Source organism: Vulpes lagopus, chromosome 8, assembly GCF_018345385.1.
Source record: "Vulpes lagopus strain Blue_001 chromosome 8, ASM1834538v1, whole genome shotgun sequence".
Classification (NCBI taxonomy): Eukaryota; Metazoa; Chordata; class Mammalia; order Carnivora; family Canidae; genus Vulpes; species Vulpes lagopus.
Window position 1 is genome coordinate 5,730,815 of NC_054831.1, and position 20,643 is coordinate 5,751,457.

Below are 20,643 nucleotides of genomic sequence, written 5' to 3' on the forward strand. Positions count from 1 at the left end.
TCCCCAGTGGAACTCTGCTGGGGCCCTCCCCAAACGCACTTGGCCCCAACCTCTTCTGCTTCTCCTGGGGTCTCTCGAGATCCACATCCTTCGCTGTACTTTGGGGAGTCTGCTTTGCAGGAGTCTGACTTTGCAAGTCAGATAATCGACAAGAAGCAAAGCCAAATGCATTGTGTGTCAGGTGGCAATCCACTCAAAAATATCATTTTTATTGTTTTAGATTTTATTTATTTATTCATGAGAGACACAGAGAGAGAAAGAGAGAGAAGCAGAGACACAGGCAGAGGGAGATGCAGGCTCCATGCAGGGAGCCCAATGCAGGACTTGATCCTGGGATCCCAGGATCAAGCCATGAGCCCGAGGCAGACCCTCAACCGCTGAGCCACCCAGGCGTCTCCGCTTAAAAATATTATTAAAGCCAAGTGTTTTGTACTAAGTCTTTGACACCTGGTATCAACTTTATGTTTATAGGACACCTGGATTCACCACAGCCACATTTCAGATGCTCAGGAGTCACCTGCGGCCAGTGGACGGGGCGGGGCCAGATGACTCAGATAAGAAGGTGCTCTGGTCTGGACCCTTGGGAGGGAGACAACACAGAGGGCTTTTGTGACCTTTTATTGAAGCACAAGCTCCTGTCCCCCACCCCCTTCCCCACTAATCCTGTTCTACTACATTTCCTCCACCCTTACTTGCCTCAAAGGAATCTTAGAAGAAGAAGGAAAAAAGCTTCTATTGATGCATCCATCCATCCATCCATCCATCCGAGGTGGTCACATTAAAACCAAATGCAAGGGCTGTTGTTTGCTTTAGCTGGGACGGGAAGACAGAATCTGCTTCAGTAGCAGGTGCAAAGTCTGCTTCACCGACCTAGGCTGAGAAGAAGAACAAACATGTGAGACAAAAGAAAGAAGAGTGTGGAACTTTGAGTCAGGCTTATCTTCTGGACACACTCAATTGTCTGAGGGAAGAAGCTCCCCGCCCCCCTAACACCTCCCCCCCCCCCCCCCCCCCCCAGCTCTTTTCCTTTAACAAAGAAAGGTCAATCGTTAATTATCTTGTGAAATGTGAAAACCCGACGTGGTAAACACTGACACTTTTTAATGGGCAAAAAATAACTTGCATAGACACTACAGGCCAGAAAAAAAAAAAAAAGTAATGCTCCCTTTATTCACCTAAAGAAAAAAAAAATCCCAACCTCATTATCAGCTCTCAATAGAGGATTAACAGGCACTGTGCAGAGAAGCTTCCAGGAGCCTGGCATTCCAGAGAAGCTCATCAGGTTTTTGAAAGAAAGAATTTCAACCCCACTGAATGCCCACCCTCTTGTCCATAAAACGGGAAAAGTTAGACACACAGATCTGATTGCTTGGGTGGATTTTCTAAGGGCTGGAGCTAAAAGGGCAGGAGCTTGGGGCGGCCTAGAGGTGGGGGTTGGGTGGGCGGCCTGGAGGTGGGGACCAGCAGCTTCCCTTAGTTGCAGGTGAGGTCACCTTGTCCCAGTATTTTTCCTTGCAGCAGCCTGAAGACGTGCCCGAAGTGTGACGGGGACCCGTGACTCTTCCCTGCAGGGTTTGCTGAAACCCCCAATGCCTCAGGTGGGGCCTGGAACATCCTAACGTTGGAAAAATCAAACATTCAAGCAATCACTTAAATTTTCTGCTAAAAAAGAATTTTCCGCCACCAAATGACTAGGATTAAGGCAAAAGGATTCCCACTCCCCTGTAATCCCTGTCTCGAAAATGCTTCCTCTTTCCCACAGACTGATGAGTTCAGGCCATCCAGTTTGGATGGGTGATTGGGTCTTCAGCATTGTGTTACGGACACCACTGCAGTGGGCCCTTTCAGGGGTTGTGGGCTCTGTTGAGACACTGGATAAAAAAAAAATCCTCCATGGGACTCCTGGGTGGCTCAGTGGTTGAGTGTCTCCCTTTAGCTTAAGGTGTGATCCCAGGGTCTGGGGATTGAGTCTCACATGGGGCTCCCTGCATGGAGCCTGCTTCTCCCTCTGCCTGTGTCTCTGCCTCTCTCTCTCTCTCTCTCTCTCTCTCTCTGTGTCTCTCATGAATAAATAAATATAATCTTAAAAAAAAAAAAAAGAAATCCACTGTGCTGTGGGACACAACCCATGCATCTGATGACCCCATGTGTGAGCGTCCCAGGGCTGTCATGATAAGTCACCACATACTGGGTGTCTTCAAACAACAGAAGCTATTCTCTCATGGTTCTGGAGGCCAGACATCCAAAGTCAAGGTGTGGGCAGGTGTGGTTCCTTCTGGAGGCTCAGAAGAAGCATCTAGTCCAGGCCGCTCCTAGCTCCGGGCGGTTGCCCGCAACCCTTGGCGCTCCTTGGCTGATAGACCCATCGCTGCACTCTCCGTCTCCGGGTCACACAGTGTCCTCCTCTGCGTGTGCTCTGTGTCCTCACATGGCTTTCTTATAAGGACACCAGTCATTGGATTTGGAGGGCGGACTTCCTTAATTTATTACAGCCACACAAACCTTCGTTCCAAATAAAATCAAGTTCTGAGGGTCCCAGGTAGAGGCAATTCGGAGGGAACACGATTCAGCCCAATACATCATGATTCGTCTACGAGTCAGAATTTTCCTAAACTTCCCATTCTGGTTTTTTTTTTTTTTTTTTAATCACTGCAAATATTGTCACTTTGACAAGAAAAAGGCTCTCTTAAATGCTTTGCTGCATTTAAAAGGTATTGCCTGATAAAATCTTTAAAATAAAGTCTTTAAAAGGTACTGCCCGTGGCTCAGAGATGACCTTGGAGTGAACGGGAAGCCAACTGCTCTGCCCAGTTGAGTCTCTACTGTGGCAGAGGGTTGAGTGAGGGCCTCGGAGACCAGGAGGGAAGAGAGAGCCGACCTCTGCTGTTCTCAGAGGGAGGAGGAGGAGGAGGGGAGGAGGGAGCGCAAGCTGGGGCAGCAAGGAGCCAGGTGGGCCTGGGCTCAGAGGTCCCCAGGGGCCTGAGGGGACAGAGACACCAGAAGGCCTTTCAGAGACAGGACCACAACCACAGCACCCGGGAAACACCCTCGCAGGCCCCCACCCCAGGGGCAGGACACCCACAGTTAAGACGTGGCCTCCCAACCAGGATAGGTTCCCCCGCGCAGGCCTTCCGTTTTGCTGAGGGCCCACAAATCCAAGTGCAGAGAGGAACCCGTCAAGACAGAGCAGAGACTCAAAGCCTTCTCCCGGGGAGGCCAGGCTGCATCCTCCTCCCTCAGCTTCTGTCTGAAGACCGTCAGGTGTTCACTGTTGCGGGCCGCCCAGGCACCTTGCTCGGGCTTCGCAGCTTCATGAAGCACCCTGGAAGCCTCTGGACTTGGAGGTGGAAGGGGTGGGAGAGGGAAGGGGTGAGAAGACGGAGGGGTGGGAGGTGGCACCTCCCCCCAGCTCCCCTCACCCTTGTGAGGGGGCATCTTTCTGCAGAACATAGAGCAACGGACTTCTTGGCAGCGAATTTCTATCCTTGGCCACATTTGGGGTGAGTTCGGCGGCCTCTGCCCCCGGCCTGGAATCCCAGCTCCTTGTGCTAAAACCTCAGCTCCTGTGCTGGAACCTCAGCTCCTTGTGCTAGAACCTCAGCTCCTGTGCTGGAACCTCAGCTCTCTGTGCTGGAACCTCAGCTCCTGTGCTGGAACCCCAGCTCCTGTACTGGAACCTCAGCTCCTGTGCTGGAACCTCAGCTCCTTGTGCTAGAACCTCAGCTCCTGTGCTGGAACCTCAGCTCTCTGTGCTGGAACCTCAGCTCCTGTGCTGGAACCCCAGCTCCTGTGCTGGAACCTCAGCTCCTGTGCTGGAACCTCAGCTCCTGTGCTGGAACCCCAGCTCCTGTGCTGGAACCTCAGCTCCTGTGCTGGAACCCCAGCTCCTGTGCTGGAACCCCAGCTCCTGTGCTGGAACCTCAGCTCCTGTGCTGGAACCCCAGCTCCTGTGCTGGAACCTCAGCTCCTGTGCTGGAACCCCAGCTCCCTGTGGAAAGCTCCCCCCACACCCCGGGAAGCTGACACTCCAGAAGTCACAAAGGAAGGAAGTCCCACGACCCCCTGTGCACATGGTCAACGAGAGGTCTGGTTTCCTTTTTGTTCTCTTTCTAGGGCTCGGTTCAAAATTCTATCTCCTGTAGCGCACGCTTCTTTTTTTAACCCTCCGGCTAACGTGGAAAGAATTTGTTTAGTTTGCTGTGGTGCGGCGGCCTGAGCCATCGGTGGGGTGATTCATAGACCCTGGGCTGCTGACGGGCTCAGGGAGGGACCTTGCAGGGCGGGGGAGGGGGCAGGGGGGCTCACTGTCAAGTTCTAACTGAGATGAAATAGGTCTGGGGCTGCTACAGCACAACACACACACTCGGTATCAGCCCTGCGTGGTGAGGCTTGCTTTTCTAGAACAATGCACATTCCGGTTGCTAATGGAGGAGAAGGAAAAACGGAGAAGCCCACATAAGCAAAAGACCGGATTACAGGTCAGGCTGGCTCCAGAGGCAGCTCCCGGACCCTGGGAGGATGCTTAGGGAAGCCCTGAGTCAGCACAAAGGCGTCGGGCCCAGGGCAAGGTCCTGAATGCACGACTCACGGGGTGCTGAAAGCTCCCGAAGCATGAGGTCTTCTTTCATGGCCTGAGGACCTCTTAATATGGAGAACTGGGCTTTTAGAAATTCCATTAAGTCTTGGCTCACTGTTCCCCTTGTCTCAGAGTTCCTGGTAAATAGATCTCCTGGGCGCTTCTAGAGGGAGCCAGGTTGAAGCAATGGAAAAAGATCCGATGTGGGAGGAATCCTGGGATTTCTTCAGCCAGTAACTATGTCACCTGCGATGAGTGGCTGAGCCAGGCCACCCCAGGCTTTTGGGGGGTGGGGGGATGGGTCGGAGGCATGGAAAGGTCTTCGTGCCTGATGCACAAATCATGCTTTCTCGTTCCTGCGTGAACGCCTCGCCACGCATCAGTGGGACCTTCTGCTCACTTGCCAGGCCTGCCCTTCTGAACACCCTCGCCTCCTCGCGCCCCCCGAGGCACGGTGGCCCCCCACATTATTAGCCCGAGGGAATCCGTCTTGCTGGAGACCCAAGAACCCTGCCTGAGATAGTCAGTTGTTCTACTTCTTTGCCGCGGCTGCTGTAACCAATGGCCACGAATGTGGTGGCTCAAAACAGAGATGGATCCTCTCACAGTTCTGCAAGCCAGAAGTCCAGAGTCGGTTTCCCTGGGCCACCGTCAATGTGTCAGCAGGACCACGCGCCAGGCTCCAGGGGAGAATGGATTCCCCACGTCCTTCAGCTTCTGGTGGCTGTTGGCATTTCTGGGCCTGTGGCTGCATCACTCCCGCCTCTTTCTCTGTGGTCGCGTGGCCTTCTCCACGTCGGGAAGCCAAATCTCCTCTACCTCTTTCTCAAAAGGTGGGCCTTTAAGGTCCACCTGGATAATCCACGATAATCTCCCCATCTGAACATCACTAACTCAATCATATTGGCAGGGGCACCATTGGCTCAGGTCATGATCCCGGGGTCCTAGGATCTAGTCCCGCTTCGGGCTCCCCACAGGGAGCCTGCTTCTCTCCCTGCCTGTGTCTCTGCCTCTGTGTGTGTGTGTGTGTGTCTCTCATGAATAAATAAATAAATCTTAAAAAAATAAATCAATAAAGTCGCATTCAGCAGGGATGGGGATCAGGAACCGGTGTCTCTAGGGGCCATTCTTCAGACGTTATCAGTTGCCATCAAGGACGCTTACTTTTTCCATCTCCTTTTGGTGGTTTGTTTCGTTTTATTTTGTTTTGTTTTTCGATGAGGAAGATTAAGATGTTCACTGTATCGCTCTGGTGGGACCCGCATCTACCAACGTCCACTACACCTGGACAAGAAACAAATAGCGAGAGCTACCCAGGGGCCTGGAGCTATTGGCACCTGCTTGGCTTTGCTCCACACTTTGCTGCTGGTGGGTTTCTTCCTCACTGAAGTGGTAGCTAGAGATACAGAGCAACTAGGATGCCTGTGATGGGAAAAGCTTTTGGTTCTCACGAGGGGAAACACCCAGCGAAGATATGGGGTTTTTTTTTCTCCAGAGCTAAATTGAGCACAACATGTGAAGAAATATTGCCCCAAACCTTTCCTATCAAAAGCATTTAAGTTATTCTTAGACAGTTTTGACAACAGCCTATTTTACCTGGGAGGCATAGCCATGCATTATTTAGATGCACATTTCTGCTAAATTCCACCCCCCTCCACCCCGCACCTAAATGCTGTGAATGTTTTTGGTATTTAGGAGCACACATGCATGAACATGAACCGTGGAGTGTTTGTTCAATCCACTCCGAAAAATGCTGCTATTATCAAAATGTATGCTTTGGAGTTATAAAATAGTTTTTATTTCTTTTAGATGTTATGCAGATTCCTGGTAATCGTACCTTTTACTGTGAACCTTTGTGAAGTAATAGCGGCATTTGTTTCCATCTGTCCACACACTACGATTTCTGCGGAACATTTATTGAATAAAGACAGGACACTGTTGATAGTTTGTGGGTCCTCCTCTGCCTCTTGCTAGCTCTCCCCTTAGATATCTGGCAGAGAAGTACATTGTTTCAGTGGAATCTAGAATTTGTTTTTCAAAGAATAAAAACAAAAGATATGAATTCTTTCTTGCTTTGTTTGAATTTGAATAATCCCCTCCTTCCCTGTCCCCCCTACCCCCTACCCATTTAGGACCAGCAGCACCACACAAATAGCAAAACCATTACTGGAAGCTCAGGGGAAACCAAAACATTGTAGGCGCAGGGTGGTACATATCCTCAGTGGAAAGCAGAAGGGGGTCATATAGATAATGGGACTTTTTGATCACAAAGTAATTAAAGAGTTTTTTCCATCAGACAGGTTCTGGGAGCCCAAGAAATCTGATGGATTTCTTCATTCCTTCATTTAGCTATTTTGTGAGGACCTCTTATGTAGCAGGTGTTACAGGTAAAATGGTGAACAGTCAGGGTTCCTGTCTTTGTTGGAAGGCATCCTTGTGGAGAAAACACATCAGGGATTTTGGGGCGGAGCACCTGGGTGGCTCAATGGGTTAAGTGTCTGCTTTCTGCTCCAGCCATGATCTCAGGGTCCTGGGATCAAGCCCTGCTGGGCTCCCTGCTTAGTAGGGAGTCTACTTCTCTCTGCCCTTCTGCCCCTCTGCCTCCCCACTCCCCAGCTCCCCCACCTCCACCCCATTAGGCTCTCTCAAATAAATAAATGAAATCCTTTTTGTTTTTTATAAAGAACTCTTGGATTTTTCTAATTTTATTCTAAGAGCAAATTGGAGTCTCAAAGCAATCTTAAAAGGAGAGAATTAGGAACTGTCATGATTCGATTTGCATTTGAAATTATCGCTTGGCTGGAAACAAGTATGAGAGTGGGTAGGCCTCAGCCTGGGGAAGAGAAGACTAATGGGGACCAGGGTGCCAGTGGTGGAGGAAAGGGATGGATTTGCAAGAAAGATATTTATGAGGTAGAGGCCACAGAACCAGGAGTTGGGTTGGCTCTGAGTTGAGTGGCCATAAATCTTGATCCGTCGGGACAGTCTTGGTTTATGCCTATTGGTTCAACATAATCCTGAAGGAGCCCTCCTTTCCTCCCCAAAGTGACCTGGTTGGAACAACAAACAATGTGTGGTTATACTACCTCTGAGGCATGACGGAAAGGGTGATGTCAAGAATAAATTCTGAGTCTCTGGCTTACTCGGCTGGAAGGATGACATGTCATTGCCTGAGACAGCAAATGGCAGATTTTAGTGTCACAATTCCACTGGGAACGAAGTCAAATGCTTCTTCAGGCTTAACGGCATTGGCATTTTCCTGGCCATTCAACTGAGCAATCGTTGCCCACCAGTACTGATAAACACAGGTACCATCCACTCCCTTGTGTGGTCCCACCCATCCTGCTGTGTGATATGGTCACTGAAGCTTCCTGGTGACTATGGCCACAGTTCCCGGGCCAACGAATCATGTAGGAAACATGCTGGTGTCATGGGTATCACACACACCCCGCCACCGTTTATTCTTTGGCTTAGGTGGACCACCACACACATCCATCGAGCGTCTGCCGGTGATGGACAGGATGCTGGTGAGGACCGTGTCTGAAAGAGATGGAGAGAGTCCGCCGCGGGCACAGAGCTACAGCAGCTGAGACTTCAATAAGAAGGCAAACAGGGGAAAGACATGGTTACTCCTGTAGACAAGGGAGCAAGAGCATGGGGTTCTGTTTCCCTCTGTTCTACTCCAGAGGATACACTTGCTTTCTGCTTAGTCGTGGTCTCTCCCCAAAGACACCCAGTCGCTGGGTAATTTGTTTGCGGTGAATCTTTCTCTCTCTCTGGCCACACCTCCGGGCAGAGCAAGGAACTCAGTCCCATCACCCTTCCCGTTATCTCTGCTTCCAAGAGTCTTCTCATCATTCATGGGCCCTCACGGCCTCTGGGGCCTCCCCAGGGCAGCAAGCCAGCCCCCCCCCCCCGTTACAACAAGGGTCTGAAGTGTGTCCATGCAGCCGACCTCTTCATATGGGTGGGATGCCTTTTTGTCAAACATCTAACAGCTCTCCCCTTGACCAAGTTTTCTGATTATGTCTTTTTCTTATCAGTTTGTGGGAATCCCTCTGTATAATAGGCACATTGACTTTTACTCTGTAGGGAATAAAATATTTCCCAGTCTATCATCTTTCTTTTGATTAGGTTTATGGCATTTTTATGTATATGAAAGACATATATACGGTAGTTACGTATATGTGTTTGCAAACACGCACATATATATTTGCACTTATATCTTTGGCTCTCCAGTGATTTCCTATCACTGGTAATAAGGTCTCCCCATCGTCTCCAATTTCCTCCAGTTTGATTAAATTTTCTATGTATTTCCATCTTGAATTTTTCAAAACATAGCACCATTTGTACAAGTGCTCCTAAAGACCATTAAAAGCCTCACAGAGCTTGATGTACTTTTCTTTTTTTTAAACAAATCACCCTGAACCAGTATTTTCTGTGAAAACATTGTTTGATAAGAAGACAAGACTCTGAGCAGAGTCGAAATATTCTGTTGTCTGAGTGTTTACTGTCGGAAACGCTGTGCTTCACATGCGCAGTGCTCGGCGATGAGACAGAGCTCGCATTTCCCATGTCAGCGCTGGAGGTGGCTTTCTCGGCCGGCCGGGCACCTGCCCTTGTGGACTCCACTTCTGAGCAGGTGCTCCCCACTCTAGGACAACCCACACACACACACACATTTCCTCCCCCAGCAAAGCAGCCAGTTCTTCTTCTGTCCCTAAAGCAGCCCTGGATGGAAGGACTTGGTCGGACCTAAATTTAGAATTTCCTTTCCTTGTGAGGATGCTGATGAGAACTATTTTAAAGGCATCACCTTCTCATAGTGAAAAAAAGAAAGAAAAAAAATAGTCCCCAAAACAAAAACAAGCAGATAAGCAAGAAGGGCATAATCAGGAGAGGTCTTCCCCAAGGGCACCCAGGTGGCACCACGGCAGCGCTCCAGGACCACCTCCCCTGTGCTGTCCAGGGAGGGGCTCCAGCCGCCTATGACCATGGGACCTGGGAGACGGTGGCCTTGTTTGCCAGGGTTCCAGCTTCCCGTCTGGTCCCTGAGGGCTCCAGGGGGGGCTTTTCTGCTCCAGGTGATATGGGGGCAAGTGGGAGCTCTGGACCCAGCCACAGCCACTGAGCTGCCAGGAGAGGTGCCAGCCCAGGGCATCTCGACACACTGAGGAGGGGAAGGTGGCCGGAATACTTTGCAGGACATTTGTCCTCTGCCTGCCCGTGTGTCTGATGGGCTGATTCGCTGGACGTTGCCCTCCTCCTGGTGGCCAGGTGAGCAGCCGGGCAAGAGCGGGCATCTCAATCGGGCCTGCCGGGCAGCTGGAGGATGTGGGAGAGGATGCCTGCCTCTGATCCAATTCTCCTCTCCTTTGTCCAGAAATAGGCTCACAATGAGGAAGTCGCCTGATTCCAGATGGCAGTTGTCCCAGAAAAGCAGGTGCCCTGCGTGGTGTGGACATGCACGTGCATTAATAGAGCAATTTCCATTCAGAGTGCAGAAGTCTGGCTTCGGAAGGAGCCTCGGTTCACCAAGGGTGGAGGGAATGAGGAACAGGAGAAACCGTCTTTGTTCTAAAGAAAGCCCCGAGGGGGCCAGCCTTTTGGACACCTGGCTTTGAATGGACGAGCACGGAACTTGGCCCGATTGCTCTCAGGAAGGTAAGTGCTGGGCAGAGAAAGGCCATCAGAGGAAAGCAAGTAGAGGGGTTCTTGGTGGGAATTTTTTTTTTTTGTCTTAGCTACTTCCACACAGGGGAAGCCAGACCAGGCCAGGGGGCTGCAGCCCAAAGGGGCCAGGCAAATGGACCAGAAAGCCACTGTCCTCTTGGTAGGGGACAATGAGCGGAGATGCTTACAGCCCTGGAAGAGAAGCCTCTGAAACAGAATAAGGAGAAGACCCTGGAGCCATGGGTGGCTCAGAGGCACGTCTCGGGGCCTTTCCCTAGCCTATGAACAAGGACACATGAGGACAGTTCACTCCCCTCCCCTCTCTCCTCCTGAAGCAGCCGTGGGGTTCCCGTGGTCACTCACAGCTTCTGCTTCTTGAGCCCTCTGAGGTCTTATTCCTGGAGCTGGAATGTTCTCGACCCTGCTATTCAGAGCAGACCGTGATCAGGGCACCATCTATGGGAGCAGAGGGCCAAGCCGAGGCTCAAGGCCAAGGGTGACGTCCTTGGAGCAGCTAGAGGCAGACGGCCACACATTGGTGGTCCCTGTGGCCACGAAGGGAGGCAGGTGGAGGTCTTTCAGCTTCTCCGGGAGAGGGTGGTGTTACCCCAGGAGAAGCCAACTTCTCCCCCTTCCTGCCTGCCTCCTCCCTCCCCACCCCCGGACCCTGTCACACATATTTACTGAGCATCTCCTCTATGCCAAGGGTGGCTGTAGGAACTCAGGATATGGTAATGAAACCAAAAGGAGCCTTTGTCCTCCTGGTGCTTATGTTCTACTAGGGGGAGTCAGGCAAAAATCAAAGAAACAGGCCAACCAACCGGTTCTGGAATATCAGAGAGTGGTAAGCACTGGGAAGAAGAATGAAGCGGGCCAAGGGAGAAGGAGGAGGAGGAGGTTGAGAGGGACACAGGAGCAACTGGTCTGCTTTACTCAGTGTCCACCTCTGGGTCTTGGCCCAGGACAGCTAACACCCCCAGGACACTCGGAGGGACTCCGGGGCTCCCTGCCTCACTGGACGTGCCCGAAGGATCCTTTGGGGCCGCCCGACGCAAATGCCACAGCTTGGACTGACTCTCAGGCCCCCGCTTTCCAGGTGGAGGAGGAGGAGGAGAGATTGGTTGGAAGTGGCAGGGGGTACTCTGGGGAGATGTCCCAGAAAACCTGCTCTTTCCAGGCCTCCCTGCAACCCTGACACCGCTCGGGGCTCCTGCAGCCCCAGCGATATCTCCCAGGGGCTCAGCACCCAGTTGGGTCCCACCCTCAGCGTCCCTGCTCACCAGCCTCCTTTCTGGGCAAGCCCCCCGGGGCTTCTCGGCAGCGGCTCCAATCTGGGCACACGCATGTCCTCTGGCCCCGGCATTTGGCAGGAAATCACAGGAGGCAGGCGGCTCACCAAACGACCAGAGCACAGAGTTTAAAAATAGCCCCTCGGCACTGCAGGACTTCTACGGAGGCAATTCCACGGGATCTCATCACGGAAGCACTAGATGCGGGTTCTCACTCCCATGCACATTAAAGCCAACAAGGTGTCAATGTGACATGTCACCACGGACGGGCACACTTACAGTAACCCCAACGGAGTTGTTGTTGGTTTTTTTTTTGTTTTGTTTTGTTTTTGTTTTTGTTTTTACAAACAAGGAGGGGAGCCTAGGAGCCCCCGAAAGCGACAATTGGACAGAAGTGGGTTCATGCGGTCTGGGTGTGTATCAGATGGGCGGGGAGCCTGGAAACGGGTCAGGAAGCAGAAGTGGGTCCTGTAGGACAGGAGAAATGGGATCAAAGGGAACAGAAAAGGAGAGCAGCCCAGACATCTGCAGAGGGATCCTCCAGCTGCTTGGCCATTGACAGGCAGAGACCTCAGGAGAGGACAGCACAGCTCCCCATCCCCCCCCAGGCCACCCCAGGGAAGCAGCCACAGATGCTCCTTAAAATTAACCTAGGAAATCCTGAGGTCTTAGCCTGGCCAGCTTCAGGACCGCATCTCCCCTGCCAGCAATCTCCTCTGGTCTCTGCTGGCAATCATCTGGTTTAAATCCAACAGGTGAGAGAGAGGAGAGGAAGAAAGAGCGCTAGATAATTTGTATTCAGCAAGTTTTTATTGAGTGTCTCCCACATCCAGGGCTGTGGCCGACCTCCCAGCAGGGAATGAAAGGACAATGTCCTCTTCTCTTGGCGTTCACACTCTGGGCCAGGGTGGACAGAAACAAAGCAATAAACCTGTAATAAATTAGTCAGGTGGTACGAGGGGTTATGAGGAAAAATAGGGTTAAGGGGAGAGGGAGGAGGGAGGATCCCGGGTAGAGATGGAAATCAGACAGGAGGCCCTGTGAGAGCAGATGGGAATCAGAACAAGGAAGTTCCAGCTCATCAGACAGACATTTCGTTTCATTGGATAATTTGGGATCTTCCAATAAATGCCTGGGCCTGGTGCTTAAAAGAACACCCGTGGAGCCCGAACTTCACTTGCTGTCATATGCAAGAATATTTGGGGGGAGATTATACAGGGTCCCCATGAGCTTCCGAGTGGTGTAGAGAATCACCGCACAACTTTTGGCACAAGGCTGACACACCTATTTGAGTCCCAGGATGATTTTTTTTTTTTTTTTTTTTTTTGGTTATTTGGATGACACTTAAAGGCAGTAAGGGGTGGAGTTGAACATAGAGACCCAGTTCATCACCTTTAACCAGAAAGATGCCCTCACTTCAGGCCACTCCGCCTTTATGGAATGCCCCCTCTTGCTCTACCGGCTCAGCGCCTGGAAGAGATGCAAAGTGGACAAGACCCCCCGAGTCTACTAGAACCTGCGTCCACAACACAACTGCAGGGCAGAGAGGCATGGACCCCAGAGTGGTCCAGTGACACAGAGCCATGCTGTGCCCCATGCAACCCCAATGCCACCTGGGGTTCCCTGGAAAGCACACCATCATGCTAATGGTTTCCAGTATGAGTGATGGTCCTCATTTCACATGGATCCACAGCGAGTTCTGGTCACCACCAACCTGTGCTTGTGAGTTCCTCTCCCATCACCAAAGTGCTGCATTCCACATTTCATCCTCAAGTCTCTCAGCCCTCCCATGTCCCCATCTCCACCTTTGCGGGTAACCCAGAATCTCAAAGAAAGAAAACAGGCTCCTACCCCGACATGAACAGTCACCCATACATCTCTCCTCTCTTTGTCTTCAGTCTCTGGGGGAAGAAACAGGCTTCCTCCTACATGTGGCCTTGCTCATGCCTGCATGGGGACCTTTGATCCCATTTCTCCTGTCCTATAGGAACCACCTCCACCATTGCTTCCCATCTTTCTGACTTTTCAACCTCTTTCTACCCAGCAGAGCCTTGCTCATTCCCAAAAAGTATGTTCCTGTTTCTATCATCCTAAAAGCATCTACTTATTTTTTGATAAATTTGAAAGTAGAGAGAAATAGAAAGGAGAAGATGTTCACATCTCGCATCTCCAGCACCGTTTCAGGGCCTGGCACAAGCGGGCATGAGACGCTCATACATATCCCAGCATTTCCACATTGTTTCATGCATTTGTTCAGAGATAAATCTCCTCATACACAGTCTTGCATCCTGTTGTACTTAAAATTTTATCCTAAGCATTTTCTCCTCTTTACAAAAATTCTCCATCTATAAATTTAAATGGCAAAAAAAAAAAAAAAAGGTCCTCTGGTGGATGCGTCACACTTAAACATTCTCTTTGAAGGTTATTAGGTTTGGCTGTCACGTGTCTTCATTATAAATAACCCGGAGATCAACAACGTGGGTGCATAACGCCGTCCTCATTCTAGTGCTGAGGATGCATCTCCAGAGTGGGATCACTGGGTCAGAAGGTATGAATCTGACTAATGGTTGGATTCCTTTCCAGAAAATTCAGCCAGTCCACATCCAATTCTGAGACACCTTGCCAGCATGGCTCCTTAGGCGTATAGCTCTCCTTCTCCAGTCTACATTGATTCTTTATTATTTTGGGGTATCAACCTCTCGTCTTTCACATTTGTTACCAGTGTTTCCTTATTACCGTTTCCTAATACAGAGAAATGTTTTACTGTAGCTATAATCAAAGATGCTGATTTTTATATTTGAGCTAGAACTGTTTGTCTAGTTTTCCCAGTTAAAATGCATGTAGGATTTTTTTTTCCTATAGTCTGAGGTGAGGCTCTCATTTTCCCCCTAAATAGTCCATTTCACAACCTGCTTGTGAGGTAATCTGTTCTTTGCCCATTGATTTGTGATGATTTTTTTTTAATGGTGTAATAGGTTCTTCCATGTACTCTGCCTCTCAGTTATGCCTTTAATTTTGTTCATCTGACTTTACCTTGTACAAGAAACATGACGATTTTCTTTCTTTCTTATTAAGTTTTAGAATTAGTAACATTTTTTACTTTGTTCTAAGAAAAGATATCTGTACTCAATTATTTTGTTTCAAGATAAACTGTAATGGTTTTGTTTTTTGCTTTTGTTTTCATCTAAATTTTGGTTAACATAAAGCGCAGTATTGGTTTCTGGAGTAGAATTCATCTATTCATGACTTACATTGAACACCCAGTGCCCATCACTCATCTAGCCCATCTCCCACCCATCTCCCTCCAACAACCCTCAGTTTGTTCTCTATGGTTAAGTGTTTCTTCTGGTTTGTTTTCCTCTCTCCTTTTTTGAAATAGTTTTGTTAAGATACAAGTATTGCTTTGAGATTTTATTTGGATTGTGTTAAATTCATAAATTCACTTGATGAGAATTTATTTCTTTATAATATTTGACATTCCATCAGGAATGTACACTGTCGGTCCATTGGTTCAAGTTTTGTTCTTTATGTCTCATTATAATTTCTAACTTTTAATTTTCCCCCTGCATGTATTTTATTAATTTTATCTAAGTGTATATATGTTAATCCTATTGAGAATGGCATTCCTGGGGTGCTTGGGTGGCTCAGCTGGTTGAGTTTCCGACTTTTGATTTCTGCTCAGATCACAATCTCAGGGTTGTGAGATTAAATCCTGTATCAGGCTCCATGCTGGGCATGGGACCTGCTTAAAATTAAGATTTTCTCTCTCCCTCTCCCTCTGCCCCCACTATCTTTCTCTCAAAGAAAAAGAAAAAGAAAAAACAGAGAATGGCATTCCACACTCATTCTATCTTCTGGTTGGTTTTACTAGTATGATGCAAAGCTACCATGCTTTCCATATTTATTTCATGTTGCTAACCTCTTTATTAATTCATTAAGTCTAAAACACTTTTGGTTGATTCCCTGAAATTTCTTGGGCACAGTATTATATATATACATAAGCAATGGTTATTTTGCACTTTTATTTTTATTTTTTAAAGTTTTATTTATTTATTTGAGAGAGAGTGTGTGTGTGTGCATGCAGGGGAGGAGGGGCAGAGGGGGAAGGAGAGAAAGAATCTTAAGTAGACTCCACACTGAATGCACGGCCAACGCAGAGCTCCAACCCAGGACCCTGAAATCACAACCTGAGCTGAAATCAAGAGTTGGACACTCAACTGACTAAGCCTCCCTCGTGCCCCTATTTTGGATATTTTGAAATATTTTCTTTGTTTATTCATGAGAGACACAGAGAGAGAGGCAAAGACACAGGCAGAGGGAGAGGCAGGCTCCATACACATAGCTCAATGTGGGACTCCATCCCAGGACTCCGGGATCACACCCTGGGCCGAAGGCAGGCACTCAACAGCTGAGCCACCCAGGTATCCCCTATTTTGCATTTTTAATTCTAATAATTATTATTTATTGTTTTCTGTGTGCTTAGAGATCTTCCAGGATGATTTTTAAAGGATACTGAGTTTTACTCAATTCTTTTTCCAGCATTCATTCATGCATGTGATTTTGGTTTTCCTATTAAAGTTCCTATGCTACACATTTATGTTTCCTCATATTAAATTATTCTTGCTCCTCTAACATAAATTTGATGTGAATGCTGTCTTTTACATTTTTTAATTAAAAAATGCTATTTAATACATCTGCCAGCATTTTTTTAAGCCATAAGTGAAAAAGTCTATAACCTCCTTGTTTTATTCTAGTTTATCAACTTTAAATCTTCTATTAAGCAAGTTTCATCCAATAAGCTAAAACTAACCTTTAGTCTACTTCTAACTTCTGGGTGAGGTTATGTAGCTGGAGAATACCTTCGAATGCTTAAGAAACTCACTGAGCAAGCTTTTTAGGCCTGAAGCTTTTGAGAGAGATAAATCTTTTTTTAACCTTTTGCGTTTCTTCCATGATTCTGGTCTTTTGAAGTTTTCTACTTTTTCTTTTTTTTTTTTTCTACTTTTTCTTGAGAAATTTTATTAACATATTTAGAAAAAAAATTTCATTACAAGTCAAAAAGTCTCAATACCACATTTTACATTAAGTTTTCATCTTTTGTTTGTTTTTATAAATCTTCCTCATTTCTAATTTTCTTTGCTTTTCCTTCTTTTTTGGGGGGATTAGATTTGCCAAAGATTGACTCATTAATTGCATGTTTGTTTAGAAAATCAAGTTAAACATTTCTAATGCTTGCAATTACAGAATCCTCTGTCGAAAGAAAGCAGGCCCATAACTATGAATTAGGAGCAAAGGCGGTCTGAAAGCAGAGCTTGTTTGTGGTGAACTGAGTGCCTGGTGCTTGGGTGTGGGTCACAGCATGATATCCATCGCTATATATGGGTTTTTGTTCATTTTGGGGTTCATTCATCTCAATATTAACTAATGCGAAAGTCAGCTTTAAGCAGCACATTTGTGACAGCAGAAGAGAGAAATGATGCACAATGAAGTCATTAATTTTCATCTCAAGAAACACTATTTGTTGGGACGGAGAGAGCCCCGAGTGCTGTAATTAGGTAGTGAACCGTAAATTTCAGATTTACTTTTACTTTGGATCTTGACAGTGAGGAAGACCAGAGTTCTAGTTATTATGTCCACGACACAAATCACCCACCAAACTCAGTGACAAAAACAGCTAATCACACTTTTGAAATCTGTGAGTCGGCAGTTGGGGCAGGTTACAGCAGGAGGTTTGTGTCTATTCCATGATATTGGGTCTCGGCTGGAAATCCAGAGTCCGAGGGCTGGGATCTCCCAGCACAGATTTCCAACCGTGGGCTGAAGGCCTCCATCCCTCTTTGTGGTCCTCCCATGGGCCATTGTGAGCTTCGCCCCACCCCCAGCATGTGGCTGGGTTCCAGGGAGGAGCATCACAAGAAGCTGGACCTGGACATAGAAGTCACACAGCTTCAACCCTGCCATATGCTTGTTTGAAGCCATCATAGGCCCCTAAGATCCAGGGGAGGGGAAATAATTTCTACCTCTTGATGGAAGCACAAGGGTCTGGAAGAGTTTATCTGGGATCAGAAATGGCACAAGGGCCATTTTTGTGAAATATCATCTGCCACAACCAGGAAGGTTCTGGAACAATGACAAAAGATGTAGTTTCTTCTTCCCTTTGGATCAGCGTACACAGATAAAGCAAAATAAAATCAAAGAACACTTACAAAGCCAAGTTAAGGTAATCAATATACTAAGGATGATAGATTCTTTAAAAAAAAACTTATTTATTTGAGAAAGAGAGAGAGTGCGTGGGTGGAGGGGCAGAGGGAGAGAATCTTCAAGCAAACTCTTCACTGGGCACAGAGCCTGACAGGGCTCGATCTCACCACCCACGAGACTCTGACCATCAAGAGTGTGGGGACCTTCTGCATCAAGGAGCAAGAAGTAAATAACGAACAAGGACAGAGTTGTCATCTGCGGCTCCGGGAGCTCGGCTGCAGAGAGGAAGCCTTTTGTTTCTGGATTGAGCAGTTTATGACAAAGTTGGCCCTCACTTCACACGCTTCTGAGGTATATGGCGCAGCTTGAAGTGTACTGATTAATATTTAACCTCTTGACTGTCTCCCCTAGAGAGGTCACGCCATCACAAACATCAGAGACTTGCTGGGGGAATAATTTACTTGCTGGTTCAGTTGACTGGCTTTCCTGAATACCTGGCACATGGGGTGTGAGCTGTGAAATTTGCTGCACGGGTGAGTGGGCGGGCAAGTGAATAACATGAACTGGTGAGAGGGTCTTCATGGCCAACCTCAGGGCAACTCAGCATGTTTCTTTTCCGATATTTGTTTTTACAGCATCACTTTAGCTGTTGCAAGAGAGATTGCCATGAAGTCTGTGAGCATTTTCTAAGACGTGGAGAAGAGGATGGTGTGTTTGGCCATGCAAAGTGGTTTAAAAGACAGTTCTAGGAGCTGGACCATTCAGGGTGACTCTGGCCTTGCCTCTGGACAACTTTGAGATGGTAGATGACTCTCTTTATCCCTCCGTACCTCAGTTTCCTTCTCAGCAGCGGGGAAAGTCAGAACACTTGCTCCACTTACAAAGTGGTAGGACAATCCCTACAAAACATCAATACTCTACAAAACATGGTTCTTGGCTCTAAATGCTCAAAAACATTCAACTAATATTATTGTTGTAAATTATGCCTCCTTCTGAATTCCTTGTTGTAGTTTCAGGTATTGAAAACAAGACAACAGGGGCACCTGGGTGGCTCAGTTGGTTAAGCGTCTGCCATCAGCTCAGGTCATGATCTCAGGGTCCTGGGATTGAGTCCCACATTGGGCTCCCTGCTCAGCGGGGAGCCTGCTTCTCCCTCTCCCCCTCCCACTGCCCATCCCCTGTTCATGCGCTATCTCTCTCTCTCTCAAAGAAATAAATAAAATCTAAAAAAAAAAAAAAAAAAAAAACCAACAAGAAGACAACAGGTCCCAAAGGGAGTCCCTTATGCTAAGCCCCCAACATCACCAAATCAGGACTTGACTTAATGACAGTTTTGACTCTCCCCAAGATGGAACCTTAAACCAGTCAGTCTGGAATCACCCCATCAGCACCAGTTAGTTAGGTCATCTGCCCTACAGACCCCTGCCATTCCCTAAGGGAAAATGACCTCGGATACCCAACCATATTTTTGCTAGTGTCTCATCATGTACAACAACTCGGCGGAGCTCCTTTCTATCTGCTAGATTGGTTGCTGCCTGATTCGAATTGATTTTTGCTCAAATAAACTCAACATTTTTAATACATCTCAGTTCATCTTTTAACACAGTTGCCCGTGGGTACCTGTCACGTCTTTATTACCTAGTAACCGTCTAGTCTTCTTCTGCTTCCATCTGCAAAGGACGTTTGGAAAGAAGAACTATAATTTGGTGTGTTCTGTGTATGTGTTCGGATTTCTGTTTTCTAAAGTCCCACAGAACCACCTCTAGGTTCAAGTCTACGTGTCCACTAAATAAATGTCGATAAAGGCATACAATGGAAATAGCTATTAAAACTGATGGGCTTTTTTTTTTTTTTCAGGAATTTTCAATGCATAAAAACTGATCAAGGAAAAACATCCAGAAATAGCATTTGAACTGCAGTATGATCTCAGATCTATGAAATACATAGGCCAAGAAAAAATGCTGGAAGGTGACATAAGGGTGCTTCTGCAGAGGGATGAGACTTGGGGGTGGGTGGGTGGCTGTGTTCTCTGGGTACATCATGGCATGACATTGCCTGGTGGCGTGGAAGAAACTGCCAATTCCTGGCAGAGCCGATGTGGATGAAGCTTCCTGCCTCCAGGAAAGGTCTGGAATAACTGTTGATTAGATGATGACTCTACATTTCTCAGGTTCCTCTAAGCAGCCTATTTCTTTCTCCTTGTCAAAGTGTTGATTAAATTATGTTGAGCTGGTGTACAAGCAGCCGTTGGTCATCTTAATTCAGGCTTGTGAGGGAAGCAAAGAGGTGACATGGGTGAGAGTGGACTTCTAAAGCAGCTGGGACCGGAAAGTAGAGAGATGGGATATGGGGAGATGGGGTGGGAGGAGGCGGGGGAGAGAGGGAAGGGGGATCAGAGGCAGAGGCGGGCAAGCAGGAGGCAAGTTTTTCCTCCAGCAAACATTTAAAAAGCTTTCAGAAATGGAGGTGGGGTCGACTCTATCCTGCTTCCCGAGATAAAGGAGCTGGCGTGAGCATGGCCCAGCCAGAGCAACCCTCAATGGACCTGGGCTCTGAGGCCTTGCCCACCATCAGGGGGGTGGTCCCACTTCAGCACCCTGTGCCCCCACCAAGTGTTAGAAACATAAATCCCGCCCCCTAGGGCATCAGAACCTGCATCTTCACAAGGTTGTGGGGTGCTCTGTGTTCATCAGAATCAAGAAGCACATCGCTGATGGAGGGAAGCCCCTGGATGGGAGGACATGACAGCAGGGAGGGTGGGGGTAAGCCTGCAAGGGCAGGGGAGGGCTGGCCAGACAGCCTCGCCCCTGTTGGCAGCAGGTCCCAGCACGGACCAGACAGCCTTACACATAGTGGGGTCGATTGTTGGCATCTGCTCCAAGGTGAACCCACTCGGCCACATTT

General features: G+C 48.1%; 2 long non-coding RNA genes across 3 annotated transcripts; one reads left to right on the top strand and one right to left on the bottom strand.

Moving 5' to 3' along the window:
- Positions 1 to 701: 701 nt before the first annotated feature.
- LOC121497640 lies at positions 702 to 12,222 on the bottom strand. Of its 2 annotated transcripts, none has more exons than XR_005989530.1 (4): positions 11,530 to 12,222; positions 6,414 to 6,566; positions 1,494 to 1,615; positions 702 to 875 (listed from the first exon to the last, which is right to left on the bottom strand). It is a non-coding gene; the product is annotated as an uncharacterized LOC121497640 (long non-coding RNA). The 2 variants fall into 2 exon arrangements; XR_005989531.1 differs by having other exon boundaries at positions 6,414 to 6,597.
- Positions 10,084 to 19,953, top strand: LOC121497641. The gene is made up of 3 exons (XR_005989532.1): positions 10,084 to 10,240; positions 18,375 to 18,541; positions 19,597 to 19,953. It is a non-coding gene; the product is annotated as an uncharacterized LOC121497641 (long non-coding RNA).
- The last annotated feature ends 690 nt before the right edge of the window (positions 19,954 to 20,643 follow it).